General features: G+C 35.3%; 1 long non-coding RNA gene across 2 annotated transcripts; it reads right to left on the bottom strand.

Moving 5' to 3' along the window:
• Positions 1–4,914: 4,914 nt before the first annotated feature.
• On the bottom strand, positions 4,915–5,682 carry LOC139897271 (uncharacterized). Of its 2 annotated transcripts, none has more exons than XR_011776492.1 (3): positions 5,543–5,682; positions 5,434–5,463; positions 4,915–5,313 (listed from the first exon to the last, which is right to left on the bottom strand). It is a non-coding gene; the product is annotated as an uncharacterized lncRNA (long non-coding RNA). The 2 variants fall into 2 exon arrangements; XR_011776493.1 differs by having other exon boundaries at positions 4,915–5,301.
• Between the last annotated feature and the right edge of the window lie 9,904 nt (positions 5,683–15,586).

Raw genomic sequence — 15,586 nt, 5'->3', positions numbered from 1 at the left:
CGATCTAGGAGGCTTACAACAAAATAAATTACATATTCGTGATCCTCTCTTCATCCTCTTCATTTTGGTACCAACTTCATCTCGTTTGGGTAACATTTCTAAAACACTAGTTTTCTTTAAATTTGTGTTCTTGACTTAAAAGTATGTTAATTAGTGTCTATGGCTCATTGTGATGTCGTGTATGTAATTTGTATGCTCGATTTGTTGTTTTTGGTGTAACTAGTTCATTATGAAAATTACTTACTAAATCCTTGATTTTGGATGATCAAATGTTATTAGATTGTTAATGTGCATGTTTTAAAAGTGTTACTAGTATCTTTAGCTTCATTTTGATGTATAGATTGATTAAAGAAACTTCATAAACGCGATTATTGATTTTGTGAACTTTTGGTTAGGGTTGACAACTCTTAAAACGAACTTTTGATGCGTTGAATGCTTGTTAATGTTATTGATAAGTGTTTAGTTGTATTACATGTTTCATTACCTTCAAAACGGCATATCATATGTATAAATTGGATTCCCGAAACTTAAATTGCAATTGATAAACTTGAAACTTGAAAATAAACCTCTATTGATCACTTGACGGGATTTCGGTTATAGTATATGATGTTTTTGCTTGATGAAAAGTGCTTAGTTGCGTTCCTTGTCGAAAGAGCTTTCCGATGATATAAAATACATGTTCTAATTGTTTGCGGATCATAAAATGTGATTGTTTGTGTTTTGGTTCGTCCATTTGAGGAATACATCAAACAGGGCCTGGAAACCGATCAGGACGCCGTCCAGATACTGGGGACGCCGTCCCACCTTTTGAACCTAGACGCCGTCTAGGATATCAGGACGCCGTCCCACCCTTCATTGTGGGACGCCGTCTAGCCATTTGGGACGCCGTCCCATTGTACTAAAACTGGCTGTTTGGGTTGTCTTTTGACGTAAAATGTTTGCTATGCTACGGACCTCCGATTAACATGAAACTTGGCCAACATGCTCATATATGATTATATAACTTAGAAAAATTGTCGGATACCCGACCCGACCCCGTTGACTTTGACTTTGACCAAGTTTGACTTTTAATCAAACTTAACCAAATGGTTGTGCAATCGTTCTAACATGCTTTTATACTGGTATCTTGCATGAAACATGACAACTTGATTCACATGCTACATTATTGAGTCGTAACGAGCCATAGGACTAATTGAACATCTTTGACCTATCGTGTTTACCGTTATTGATACAAACCTATTGTTTAGGTCAAGACTAGCATTGTTCTTTGCACACGTTTACTTGTCGAAGTACTTTACTACTCGTGCACTCAAGGTGAGATCATAGTCCCACTCTTACTCTTTTTGAACTTACATTTGGGATGAGAAAACATAAACATTTCTTTTACTAAGTGAACACAAGTACAGGAAAACAAACATTCTACATACGAGTTTAGAACAAAATCCTCAATTCGATTATCATTAGTTACACTTGCCGGGTGTAAGCGAGAACTTATGTTGTATGGATCCATATGGGTTTGACAAACCCTCATTCAAACGGTTCGCTACCGTTTACGAATGAAATATATTTTCGAGAAACAGTGTATGTTCTAGCACTAAGTGATGGGGTTCAATGGGAGAAATGTTAAGCATTGATAATTGGGTGCTCGTGAAACAAACTTTTGGAATGTATTACTATTATTTCATTGATGCAAATCTTGTGGTTCACTTGTACTTACTTACTTAAACCTATGATTTCACCAACGTTTTCGTTGACAGATTTCTATGTTTTTCTCAGGTCCTTGAACGATACATGATACATGCTTCCGCTCATTATTTTGATACTTGCATTGGATGTCGAGTATATATGCATACATGGAGCGTCTTTTGGATACTTTTAAATTGTGTCGCATAAGTTTCATTTGTACTTATAACGTTGTAACGTAACTTGTGGTGGAACTATTCTCGTAAACTTTGAACAATCTTTACATTTGAAATGAATGCGACATATCTTTTGGTCAAACGTTGTTTTAAAGACTTATGACCACGTAACGGGACCTAAGTAGACGGCGCCGTCAATGACGATTTTGTCGGGTCGCTACAAGTGGCATACTTCACTTGGTCGACCTCCGCGCAGTTACAGATGCAAAAGATTGATTCGATTTTTTCGAACCAACGAGTCAATTCGACTGCTTCCTCATTTCCATTAAAGGATGGAGGCTTACAGTTCATAAACTCCTTGTAGGTGCATGATGTAGGTGGATTTCCTTGGTTGTTCCCTTGATTATTGTTGCCTTGGGCGGCAGCAAGCAGTTGTTGAAATTGTGCGGGAGTCAAAGTAACATTTGGAAGAGCGTTGGTAGCACCACGCATTGAATGAGCCATTGATCTTCAATACATAAAACAATATTAGTTGAAGAGTTATGGTGCACAAGGTAACAACACCAATGGATAAGAAAAGGTAGTATGGGTTAGTTAGTGATAATGATGGTGAAGCAAGTGAGTAATTGGGTGTGCGGATAGATCCTTCAGTGTCGGTTCCTTCGGTGTCCGAAACGATGACTGGGTGATGACTAGACATCCTAGAGAAGGAATACTAAGTAGATTCTAAGGCATGGTATGACGGCAAGGATATAAGGAGAGCATAGTAAGGCAAGCATAGAAATGAGGATCGCACTTTAAACTAAGGCAAGAATATAGACAAATAAGTAAGGTGCTTAAACTAAGGCAGGAAAGGTTATAGTCGTATAGATTGCTAAGGCACCCTAACTAACACATAAGGCACACATAATATGCAATTCTGGTTCTCTATAACAACCTGGCTCTGATACCACTATGTCATACCCCCAAATAGGGCCGAGGAAATATGACTTCACAATATCACAGCACAAGTATGTATAAACGAGAACGACTCTAAATGAGACATTTTATAACAAAATTTGAATTTGCAGCGGAAACATATGTAAATAACAAATGATAAGTCTAATATGTGGACTCCAATGTAACAGCTAACTAAGCATCATAGGGCAGCACACAAGCTAATCTTCACCTGAGACAAACATGCTTAAAATGTCAACATAATAGTTGAGTGAACATCATAGGTTTAACAATCATAATAAGTTTTAGACCACAAGATTTAGTTCAAAACATCAAAATATTCAATATGCCATGAGTTATAATATCGAACTAAACATTAACCCCTGACACTGTACGGGTGTCGGCAATCATTATTATGTACCCCCTTGACGATCACGCCAATGGGTAGAGACGTCACTCTCAATAGGCCTACTCACAATAATTAAGCTTGCAATATTTCAATTCCAGCAATTAATGATATTATGGCGGGGATTTGCATGTAAAGATATAATCAATACAAGTTAACAAAAGTCTTACGAAGCTGCGTATCAAAAAGTTTAGGTACTTGTGTCTAAATTGTAAATCATTTAAAAGTAATCATGTGTCTCACCCCAAAAGTTGTAAAACAGTTAATAAATAGTAAAAATTAGGCTATGAAGTTCACCTTAGTAGCAAGTAAGATATTCCACGCAAGAAGTATGAACGAAGTATGTAACCGAAGATCTCAACCTAGAGTTATAACGTTTGATTAGTTAATGTCTAACAGACATAAAGTTAGTTTATTAATATAGTAAACTATATTAACAGTGACAGTTTTCGAGAAAAATTCCTATTTCTCAAAAGTTTCTATTTTTGGAAACCTACTATTTATGGAAAGCTTCCACTTATAGTAAGCTTCTAGTTTAAGAAGTTCGGGTTATAATTCTTAACAAAGATATTGTACAATCTCGCTCAAACTTCGTTGCTATCATGCAAGTCACTCGAATGATCTGTTGTTACCGGGCGCCCAGGATTCTTGACCAGAATCTAAGTCATGGCATTCGAAATTCACAAGCGGTTCCCATAAGGCAACAAGGATCACCCTAGGCCACAAGTAGCGGTGATGTTTTTAGACTTTGTACGTTATCTTTAATTATAACCTTCACATAACAATTTATTAATGTACTTATTAATCATATATATATATATATATATATATATATATATATATATATATATATATATATATATATATATATATGTATATATATATATATATGTATATATATATATATATGTATATATATATGTGTGTGTGATAATATACTTAGTGTAATTTATGGTGTTACTATATAGTTAGTTCATAGGTTATAACAATATTATTATTATCTAATTAATCAACCATTATGTTATATATACAAATACACCTATATGATATATATATATATTCTTTATTATTATCTTACATGTATGAGTTTATAGTTATATGATATATATATATATATATATATATATATATATATATATATATATATATATATATATATATATATATATTATGTATGTGTTACATATACATTACTGTAAAGGTAGTATATATATATACATATAACTACTTATCATCTTTTGTAATTTCTTATAGCTAGGTTTGAGGTCCGCGCTTCGCGGCGGATTTTGTAATCCTTTTTTTGTAAATATTTGGTTGATATTTTTGGCGAAATGTGATTTTAGCACTACACTATGGTTACACAGTTTTTGTTTTCAGACTCATCGAAATTTAAAAAAAAAAAATTCTCTGACGACGTTATAAACCATTTACATTATCTATTCTTAACAAATCAAAGGCTAATCAAAGAGGGTAGCTATTGCTACCCGACAATCAAAGACCTTCTAAAGTAATTATACATCCTCAACAAAGTGTATGTATAGCACCTGAAGCATCATCAAAGCATCTATAAAGAATATGAAGAGAAAATGAGAGGCTAACTTAAATATAACATACCAAAATCACTTTAAAATAGCACCACGTTAATCTCATCTTTGCAACACAACTAATAATCACTAAATCATCATATAACCATGGTTTTCCAAGTACATTGGTCGCATCCATACAAACCAAGAAACCTAACACTGCCTCATCAAGAAAGTCATCATGCCCTTTGACTTTTTATATGTACTAAAACTTTTAATCTATCCAACATGCACCTATTCTCCAGTATTATCATTGCATTCCATTAATCATATTGTTCTTCAAATAATGGTAATCCAGCACTCATATTTCATACGAAAATATTACAGGTCAAAATTCTTAAGAAATACTTGTACACACACACATAACTATAAAAGTTTTTTAGAATTACTTTTTTAAAACAACAACCACCAATTACTTTACTAAAACAACCACCACCGAACCTGTAAATAAAGCTCCAACAAAATAGCGCAATCCTCTTTGATATGATAGAATCGGGTCCCCAAAAGTAAACGCACACTGTGTTGGCAGCTATTACGTCAGAAAATGATAAATTAAATTGCATTAAATTTATTAATAAAATGTAAATGGGTATTGCAAAGAAATAAACATGAGGTCGTTTACCAAATTAGACAGGGAAACAATAATTACCTTACAATAACAGTAGCAGGAGTGTCAAACCTAACAAAAAGAGAGAAAAATTCAATTGTCGCGATTATGAAACCAAACATACACCAAAAACAACTCAACAAACACTTACAGATAATGCAATACAATGACATCTCAATCGGTGCTATAATTCCATCTTACATAAGCACGATGATAACATGCAATCAAGAGAAGTAGATTCATTGTTGTGGATTATTCACCCTCCCGGGTAGCCCGAACAGGGCAAACCTTCTAGCTTACCAAAAAAAAAAAAAAAATAGATTAGATGTATTATTGTGTAGATAACGATACAATGGTCGTCTTCTCGTACGCAATAGTCTAAATTTCTTTAAATGTCATGTTGAACCTCTGGATAGAGTTCCACAGCATCAAAACATGTTCAAAGACATCCCATAGCCATTTAGTTTACCTATTACCATGATTCCACAACATCAATTACAGCCTCAAGTTGCATATAAACAAAAATTCACACTTTTGTAAGATATGCAATTGGGGTGAAAAAGGTTTGGTGTGGGCTTACGCAGCTTGGTATAACCTATCAGAATGGGTTCTGGTTGTAATTAATTTGTTTTTAGTATAGTAAGAGAAACAGGTTTAGTTAAATTGTGAACAATTCTCTTCCAACTTTTTATAATTATTCAAGTTTTTAAAGATGGTTATTATAGTTGCCTCATTACAAAAAGATTATAAGTTTCAATAAATATTCAATTTAAGAAGTTGTAAGCGTTAAAAAATCACGCTTTGTGAAACTTTCAACCCCTTTGACCGATATCATCATATTAATAAACACCAAGGATTCACCGAATTAAAATAAATTAATTTACAAATTAACCAACAACACCTCTGGGAAATATGCGCCAATATTCAAACTCCATATCAATTCTTGAACCCGTGTTAGAGAGCCAGAGATGCGCTAGAATCTTCATGATAGCAATGATGTCTTCGTTGAGGATATATCTTCAAAGAGCAGTGGCCAGCGCTGCCATGAACCAATCTATTCCTTCTTTTCCATCTCAACAAAATGTGACTAAAAATTTACCATGCAACTAACACACAGAAATTAAATGATGAAAAACAAAGGTACCGTTAGAAGTTAAGATAAAGCATAGTATCAAATGTCTATGCAAATCTTACACTATGAATTCAAGTAGATGGATTCACTTCTATATGGGTCAAGGCGGGTTATGCTCTGTTTTGATGGGTTGAACAGGTGCATACATTAAAAAGGTGGATCTCTAAATCTGGTCGAACGACATGAAAGGTACCAACAATGCATTTTGAATGCGTAAACTTCATGACTATGCATTCTGGAAGTCACCTGTGTTTTTTTAGTAATTACCATACCTATTGATCAATATATGTACATAATTCAATCGAAACATTACCCCACCCATACAAATTATTACCAGATTTTAATCATTACACCCTACCCACCCACCATTTTGTAGCTAGCATCTCTATATATTGTATATGCATTTCATCAAACACCTTCGGGGCATTATTCTTCGAAGTTCATGGCTTCTTTGAACATTTGAAGTAAAAGCTTCTTTTGTGGTCCGAGATAACATCCATGATTCAGTAACAGAGGCCTAAATATATAAAATGTCTTTATTTTATCCCACATAAAATTTAAAGACATGAAAGAAACCTTAAAATAAGTAGAAGATAGCATTTGCATCTATATGGAAACCTATACAATTTCCTGCAAGAACTTTCACATTATGAGCATAAAAGATTCAAGGAAGTAGTCTGACCAACATTAAAAACAATCACACATTAAGGGTAATCCTAATCCAATTCTAAAACTCATGGTATTAAGATAGTATAGATTTCTTTAATAAATACAAATGCATAAAACTAATATCTGATATATATCTCACATCATATCATCTGTTTGTGGCTTGACATGATTTTAGTTGTATCAAACATTTAAAAAAATTCCGTATTAAAAATATAAAAAGAAAAATAGAAACCATTATGCAACAACATCAGTATAATAGTATCCTCAAAAAAAAACTATTGAAACCATTATGAACAAAACTAATTTTATTAGCTAAAATATTAAACAACTTATGAGCCTAGTCGGAATTCAAAACACATACCCTAAAATCGACCTCCAATTATACCCAAAAAAACGAAAAAAAAAAAAAGAAGAAATATAGCTGAACACAATTTATTCCGACCGTGGTCGATTTGTGAAGCTGAACAGTCGTGGAGGTGATCGGCAGTGGTGGTGGTAGTGGCGGACGCTGAGCAGTCGTGGCGGCAACGTTGGTGGCGGTGGCGGTGGCGGTGGCGGTGGTGGTCGCTGGTGGTGATGATGGAGCGATTAATATGGAAGAAGAGGGGTTGGTGTCTATTGTTTTAGGAGAAGAAGGGATGAAGATGATGGAGTAAGGATGGGTTTAAGAGGGAGGTAGGGAAGAAGGTCGTGGATGAATGGAGAAGAAAAACAGCTACGGTTGAACAGTGGATTGTAGGGTAGAAAAATTTACGCTAATTAGTATATAGTATAGTATAATAATATATACACACTCATACATATACACACACGTACATATACATACATATACATACATACACATACATATACACGTATGTATATATTTGCATATACACACACCCATATATCTACAATGTATACATGTACATACGTACGTAAGCATGCATGCATGTATATCATTATCATTATTACTTATTAATCAAACTCATGCACATAAAATCATAGTTTTTATTTACTAAATTATTTTCTAGTTTATCTCATAACCTAACACTTATTAATCAATTCTTATTCATATACAATAATCATGATCATAATCTTTATCTTCAACTATTATTATTAACTAGTTTTATGATCAAATCAATTACTTAATCATATTCAACACTAACTCATTAATCCTTCACAGATAAAATCATAATCATATTCTTTTATCTTTTAACCATGTTCAATATCATTACCTTAATCTTTCATTAAAGCTTTTAACCATTTAATTATCTACTTTATATATCAAGATCAATCTTTAACCTTATTACTAATAATCATAATACTTATAATCATTCTTTTAACTCATTCATTAATCATATTCATAATCTCTTATTATAATTATTATCTTCACATACTATATCCATGATCATACTTAATTCTATAACTTATTCATACTTGATTATTTTACTAGTTTCATAATCAATTCATAATACTTCATATTCATAATAAATATATTTATTAATCATAATCAAGATCAATATTAACAACCTAATACACTAAAAGTAATAGATTAAAGAAGTATGATTAAGCTAGGGTTTTAGGGATACCTTTAGAGATTAAGATCAAGAAAAAGATGATGATTTATGACGCGAAAGAAGCAGGTTCACAGCAACAACAATCACAAACCAACAAGGGGTTTCCTGGGCTGTTTTGGTTCGCAGAAAACAGCAAGAACAACAGTAATTTCGACCCAAAACAGATGGGTTTTGGGACTGTTTTGGCTCGATAGAAACAGCAAAATGAGCAGGAAAAACGCTGCAACAAATCACGATCAAACAGTAGCAGAACCAGTCGATTATGGGGCTGTTAATGTGGCGAAACACAGCAGGAAAGTGGCGACTGCAGGTGGTTTAAAGGGCTATCGAATGGAGCTATTTGGAAGGCTGAAACTGTCGACTAAAAGAGGCTGTGATGGAGAGCAAAAAGTGTCGACTTGCAGCAGGTTTGGAGAGGGTTTATGGTCGACTAAAAAGACTTGTAGAATGAATTGTCCCGTTTATAATGATTATAAACGTTCCATATTAATTGATTTCGTTGCGAGGTTTTGACCTCTATATGAGACATTTTTCAAAGACTGCATCCATTTTTAAAACAACCATAACCTTTATTTTATCAATAAAGGTTTTAAAAACGTTACGTAGATTATTAAATAATGATAATCTAAAATATACTGTTTACACACGTGTAGCGACCCGGCAAAATCGTCATTGACGGCACCGACTACTTAGGTCCCGTTGCGTGGTCATAGTCCCTATATGAGACTCGTTTGACCAAAATTATGTCGCATTCATTTGAAACGTACAAGACTTGCAAAGTTTAGTTTACAAACAATTCGACAACAAGTTTAAGATTACAAAAATTGTAAAGTATAAATGAAATAACTTGCGACATAATATAAGTTGAAAATCACAGTTGCTATAAATAGCGTAAGTATGTATGCTTTAAGGTTTAATCCAAAAGTGCTATCACTAGCGTATGCATGTATGCTTGACCTCAAGCAAGTAATCAAAGTGTGCGGAAGCATGTATCAAGTAGCCGAGTATGAACCTGAGAAACATATAGAAAACTGTCAACAAAAAACGTTGGTGAAATCATAGGTGTATTTGTAAACGTTGTTTTTGAACCACAAGATTTAGTATTCCCATAACGTTGATTATCAAAATCGTTTGCATTCCAAAAGTATTGTTCGCGAGCACCCAATTATCAAGACTTAACGTTTCCTTCCATAGAACCCCATCACAATAGTGTTAGAACATACACTGTTTCTCGAAAATATATTTCATCCGTAGACGGTAGCGAACCGTCCGTAATGAGGGTTTGTCAAACCCGTATGGCCACACAATATAAGTTCTCGCTTACACCCTGCAAGTGTAACTAATGATAATCGAATTGAGGATTTTTGTTCTAACTCGCTGTGGAATGTTTGTTTTCCTTGTACTTGTGTTCAAAGTATAAAAGTAAGTAGTACAAAATGTAACAAAGTATATGTTTCTCAGCCCACAATTTAAAAGTATAAAAAGTTGTTGAAAAGGGTGGGACTATGATCTCACCTCGAGTGCACGAGTATAAAAGTACTTCACAAAGTAAACGTGTGCATGATAGTTGTTTAGCCTTGACCTAAACAAATAATTTGTATCAATTAACCGGTTACGACACAAGGTCGGGTGAAATGTGTTCAATTAGTCCTATGGCTCGTTACGACTCGATTAAGTAGCATGTGAATCAAATTATCACGTTTCATGCAAGATACAAGTATAGAAGCGAGTTAGAAAGATTGTATAAGTATTCGGTTAAGTTTGGCTAAAAGTCAAACTTGGTCGGGTCAAAGTCAACGAAAAAGTCAACACGTTCGGGTCGGGTTCTGAACTATTTTTCTGAGGTTTTTAATCATATATAAGCATGTTAGGACAAGTTACATGTGAATCGGAGGTCCATAGCGTGCCAAACATTTTTCGAAATTTGACAAAGTAGGTCAGAACCCAAACACGGCTATTGCCGCGCCGCGGCCAGAGGTGTCGCGCCGCGACATTAGGCGTGGCCTGGTACCTGGTCAGTTTCAAAAGTTCAAGTCTTGATCCAAAATTCAATTTAGCACAAAACGCAAACCGTAAACACTTAGAATACGCATCTTATATCATTGGAAAGCTCTTTTGACAAGGAATACAATTAACTACCTTTCACAAGCAAAAACATCAATTACAATAACCGAAAACTCGTCAATTGATCAAGAAAGGTTTATTTTCAAAGTTTCAAGTTCGTAAAACGTATTTTATGATTCGGGAATCCAATTTACACATACGATATGCCGTTTCGAAGGTAATTAAGCATACATTGCATCTAAACACTTACTAACAACATTAACAAGCATTCAACGCATCAAAAGTTCATTTCAAAGTCTATCAAACCCTAACCAAAATTCACAAAAATCAATAATCATGTGTTTGAAGTTTTCTTAATCAACCTACGCATCAAAACGAAGCTAGTGATACTAGTAACACAATTAAAACATGAACTTTAACAATCAAACAACATTTAATCTGCCAAAATGCAAGATTAAGCAAACCCATTTCAAATGTTCAAACTAGTTACTCAAAACAACAAATCGAGCAAACAAAATATATATTCATGTTACACACGAGCCATAGACACTAACTAACACCATTTCAAGTATAAAACACGAATTTAGAGAAAATCTAGAGTTTTAGAAATGTTACCCAAACTTGATGAAATTGGTACCAAAATGTAGAGGATGAAGAGAGAATCATGAAAAAGTAATTTGTTTTGATGTTTGCTTCTCCAATCGGATTTAGATGATGAATTTGTGAGGATGGGTGTTTGAGTTCATGAAAGGGAAGTAGAGAGAAAAGAGGGAGAAGGTGAGAGGTGAAATTAATGGATGGATAAGGTGGGTTGACTAGTTGACCTAGTCAACTAGTTTGCCCACTTGGCAACCTCGGTCCCTCAAGTTTCAAAGTGGGTGCGGGAATTAACCAAACGAATATTTTAAAAACGCTCGAGTAAACGAGTGATGTTATAATTAAATAACGGGAAAAATTAAGAACGTTGGTCAACGGAAACTACGAATTTAAATAACGAAAGATTTTATTTAAAAAAAAAAAGATAGTGTTAAAAAATAAATTTAACGGAAAAACGCGGGATGTTACATTACCTACACCTTAAAAGAAATTTCGTCCCGAAATTTAGTTGGAAGTAGTGGTTGTTGTTTCTTCTTTGAAACCTTGCGTTGCAAATTCTACGGTTACGTGAAGGTACTTCCTCGGGCACTTCAACGAACTTTGACAGTCGGGATTTTTACGTTGTTTTAAAGTTTGGTTTCACGATTTATAGTTTCAACCGGTCCTCCTAGAAAGTGAAGTTTATCGTTGATAGTAAGTTCATCGAAGAGGATAACAAGTTCTTGTTTCGCAAGACACACCTTTAAGTTTGATACACAGAATGTAGGATGAACGGAATTTGTTTGAGTCGGAAGTTCGAAACGGTAAGCAATGGGCACAACACGCCCCAAGATTTCAAAAGGATTAAAAATATCGCGAATTTAGCTTTCTACGCTTCCGAAACGGACTACGCCTTTTCAAGGTGCGACTTTAACGTTACGCGGTTACCCACTTGGAATTCGAGAGGTTCACGTCTAACATCGGCATAGTTCTTTTGGCGACTACGATCCGCCTTGAGCCTTTCTTGGAATTGAAAAATTTTCCGGTTGTTTCATGAATGATTTCGGGTCCGGTGGTTCGCTTGTCACCTACTTCGGTTCAACAATTTAAGAAAACGACAATTACGGCTATACGGGTCCTCGAAAAGTGTGACGTTAAGACTTGAATGATAACCATCGCTGTAAGAGAATTTGGTTAAAGGCAAAAACTTTTCTCAAGTAAATTTGAAGTTGATAACGCAAACTCGTATTATGGTTTTCAAGGTTTGAATCATGTGTTTGCTTGGTCCGTCGGTTTGTGAATGATACGCGGTACTCATGTTTAAACGTGGTCCTGAGGCTTTTTGTAAGGCACTCCGAAATCTAGAAGTGAAATGAGAATCTCGATCCGAAACGAGGTACATTTCTTTAAGGTATATTTGAAAAAGTTTGTTTGGACTTGAAAACGTTTGTTGGAACAAGTTTCTGTTTCTCAAGAATTTTTCGCCGCGGAAGATTTATCGGTTTCTAAAAACGTTCGTTAGGACTATTCACCCTCGAGGCGAATACTAGTATAACGTGAGGAGTCTCTCCCTCCATTGAGAATTTAGAATAAAGATTTCCTTATACGAAAGTGCGAGTGTAAGGCGAGAGAGGTTTCCGCCTCGATGTGAGCATACCAAGCATTTTGTAGTTCATCGATAAAATTGTGCGAAAAAGAGATAGTATACACGTATAGCATATGGTTGAAGTCGAAGGAATTTGTCATTCATTCGGAAGCATAAGTATGGTTCGATAATAATCGATGATGTGTCCCGGGTATGGTTGTTATCAGTATTCTCGGAGTTGTCGGATGTTCAAACAAGAAAAATGAAGTCATGTACATGGCACATGGTGGTGATTAGGTTGATCGAGTCCAATCACCATCACGTGTCACTAGAACTTTGGTGTGAATTACCGTAATATAACCACGTTGATCGAGTGTCGTTATATTACGCTAACTCATACCTCCATCCCCACATCACTCCATAGATTCAGGTTCGTGTAATCGTGAAGTTTTAAAATGAACAAGGCATAGCGACATCACCAACGTTACTCGTATTTAATCGCAAGAATTAGTGCAACTCTAAAGAAGCGTTCCCCGAGGGAAGTGTATAAATGATTGTTCACGTCATTGCGGTTCAAGTCAAGCGATAATGCCCTTAGGCACGAAAAGAGTAACGAATCATGATAACAAAAAGTACGCAACCGTAGTGATAATTAGCGATGACGATACTCACCTAGAGTAGTGATGGTAGTAACAAGAAGTGTTAGATAGTAAGGAACACCGGTGTGACACCGATAGTAAGTTGAAATGGTGGCGAATCATAATCTGGGAGACAGGGTTCCCGGACAAGTGTGACCAATGAAGTCGTTGTCATCCTTACGCGCATGAATCTCGAATTTACGTGTGTTACCAGGAAGTGGCAGAATACGGATTCGTATGATGAATGTTTGGTACCATTATGGAGTTCACCTAAGAAAGATTCAAGTATATATGTACAAATAGTCAAGTAAGTGCTATCTATAGCAAATGCAAGTCAGGATGCAATGATTAACTATCCGGTTGTAGTCTAGATTCACTAATGCGTCCTAACGACTCTGTCAGACACACTAATGCACATCCTAGTTCCCTACAACCAACGCTCTGATACCATCTGTAGCGACCCGAAAAAATCGTCATTGACGGCGCCGACTACTTAGGTCCCATTGCGTGGTCATAGTCCCTATATGAGACTCGTTTGACCAAAATTATGTCGCATTCATTTGAAACGTACAAGACTTGCAAAGTTTAGTTTACAAACAATTCGACAACAAGTTTAAGATTACAAAAATTGTAAAGTATAAATGAAATAACTTGCGACATAATATAAGTTGAAAATCACAGTTGCTATAAATAGCGTAAGTATGTATGCTTTAAGGTTTAATCCAAAAGTGCTATCACTAGCGTATGCATGTATGCTTGACCTCAAGCAAGTAATCAAAGTGTGCGGAAGCATGTATCAAGTAGCCGAGTATGAACCTGAGAAACATATAGAAAACTGTCAACGAAAAACGTTGGTGAAATCATAGGTGTATTTGTAAACGTTGTTTTTGAACCACAAGATTTAGTATTCCCATAACGTTGATTATCAAAATCGTTTGCATTCCAAAAGTATTGTTCGCGAGCACCCAATTATCAAGACTTAACGTTTCCTTCCATAGAACCCCATCACAATAGTGTTAGAACATACACTGTTTCTCGAAAATATATTTCATCCGTAGACGGTAGCGAACCGTCCGTAATGAGGGTTTGTCAAACCCGTATGGCCACACAATATAAGTTCTCGCTTACACCCTGCAAGTGTAACTAATGATAATCGAATTGAGGATTTTTGTTCTAACTCGCTGTGGAATGTTTGTTTTCCTTGTACTTGTGTTCAAAGTATAAAAGTAAGTAGTACAAAATGTAACAAAGTATATGTTTCTCAGCCCACAATTTAAAAGTATAAAAAGTTGTTGAAAAGGGTGGGACTATGATCTCACCTCGAGTGCACGAGTATAAAAGTACTTCACAAAGTAAACGTGTGCATGATAGTTGTTTAGCCTTGACCTAAACAAATAAGTTGTATCAATTAATCGGTTACAACACAAGGTCGGGTGAAATGTGTTCAATTAGTCCTATGGCTCGTTACGACTCGATTAAGTAGCATGTGAATCAAATTATCACGTTTCATGCAAGATACAAGTATAGAAGCGAGTTAGAAAGATTGTATAAGTATTCGGTTAAGTTTGGCTAAAAGTCAAACTTGGTCGGGTCAAAGTCAACGAAAAAGTCAACACGTTCGGGTCGGGTTCCGAACTATTTTTCTGAGGTTTTTAATCATATATAAGCATGTTAGGACAAGTTACATGTGAATTGGAGGTCCATAGCGTGCCAAACATTTTTCGAAATTTGACAAAGAAGGTCAGAACCCAAACACGGCTATTGCCGCGCCGCGGCCAGAGATGTCGCGCCGCGACATTAGGCGTGGCCTGGTACCTGGTCAGTTTCAAAAGTTCAAGTCTTGATCCAAAATTCAATTTAGCACAAAACGCAAACCGTAAACACTTAGAATACGCATCTTATATCATTGGAAAGCTCTTTTGACAAGGAATACAATTAACTACCTTTCACAAGCAAAAACATCAATTACAAT

This window comes from Rutidosis leptorrhynchoides, chromosome 3 (assembly GCF_046630445.1).
Source record: "Rutidosis leptorrhynchoides isolate AG116_Rl617_1_P2 chromosome 3, CSIRO_AGI_Rlap_v1, whole genome shotgun sequence".
In the NCBI taxonomy this organism is placed as follows: Eukaryota; Viridiplantae; Streptophyta; class Magnoliopsida; order Asterales; family Asteraceae; genus Rutidosis; species Rutidosis leptorrhynchoides.
The sequence above is the reverse complement of the archived record's forward strand: the minus strand, read 5'-3'. Positions and strand labels throughout refer to the sequence as shown.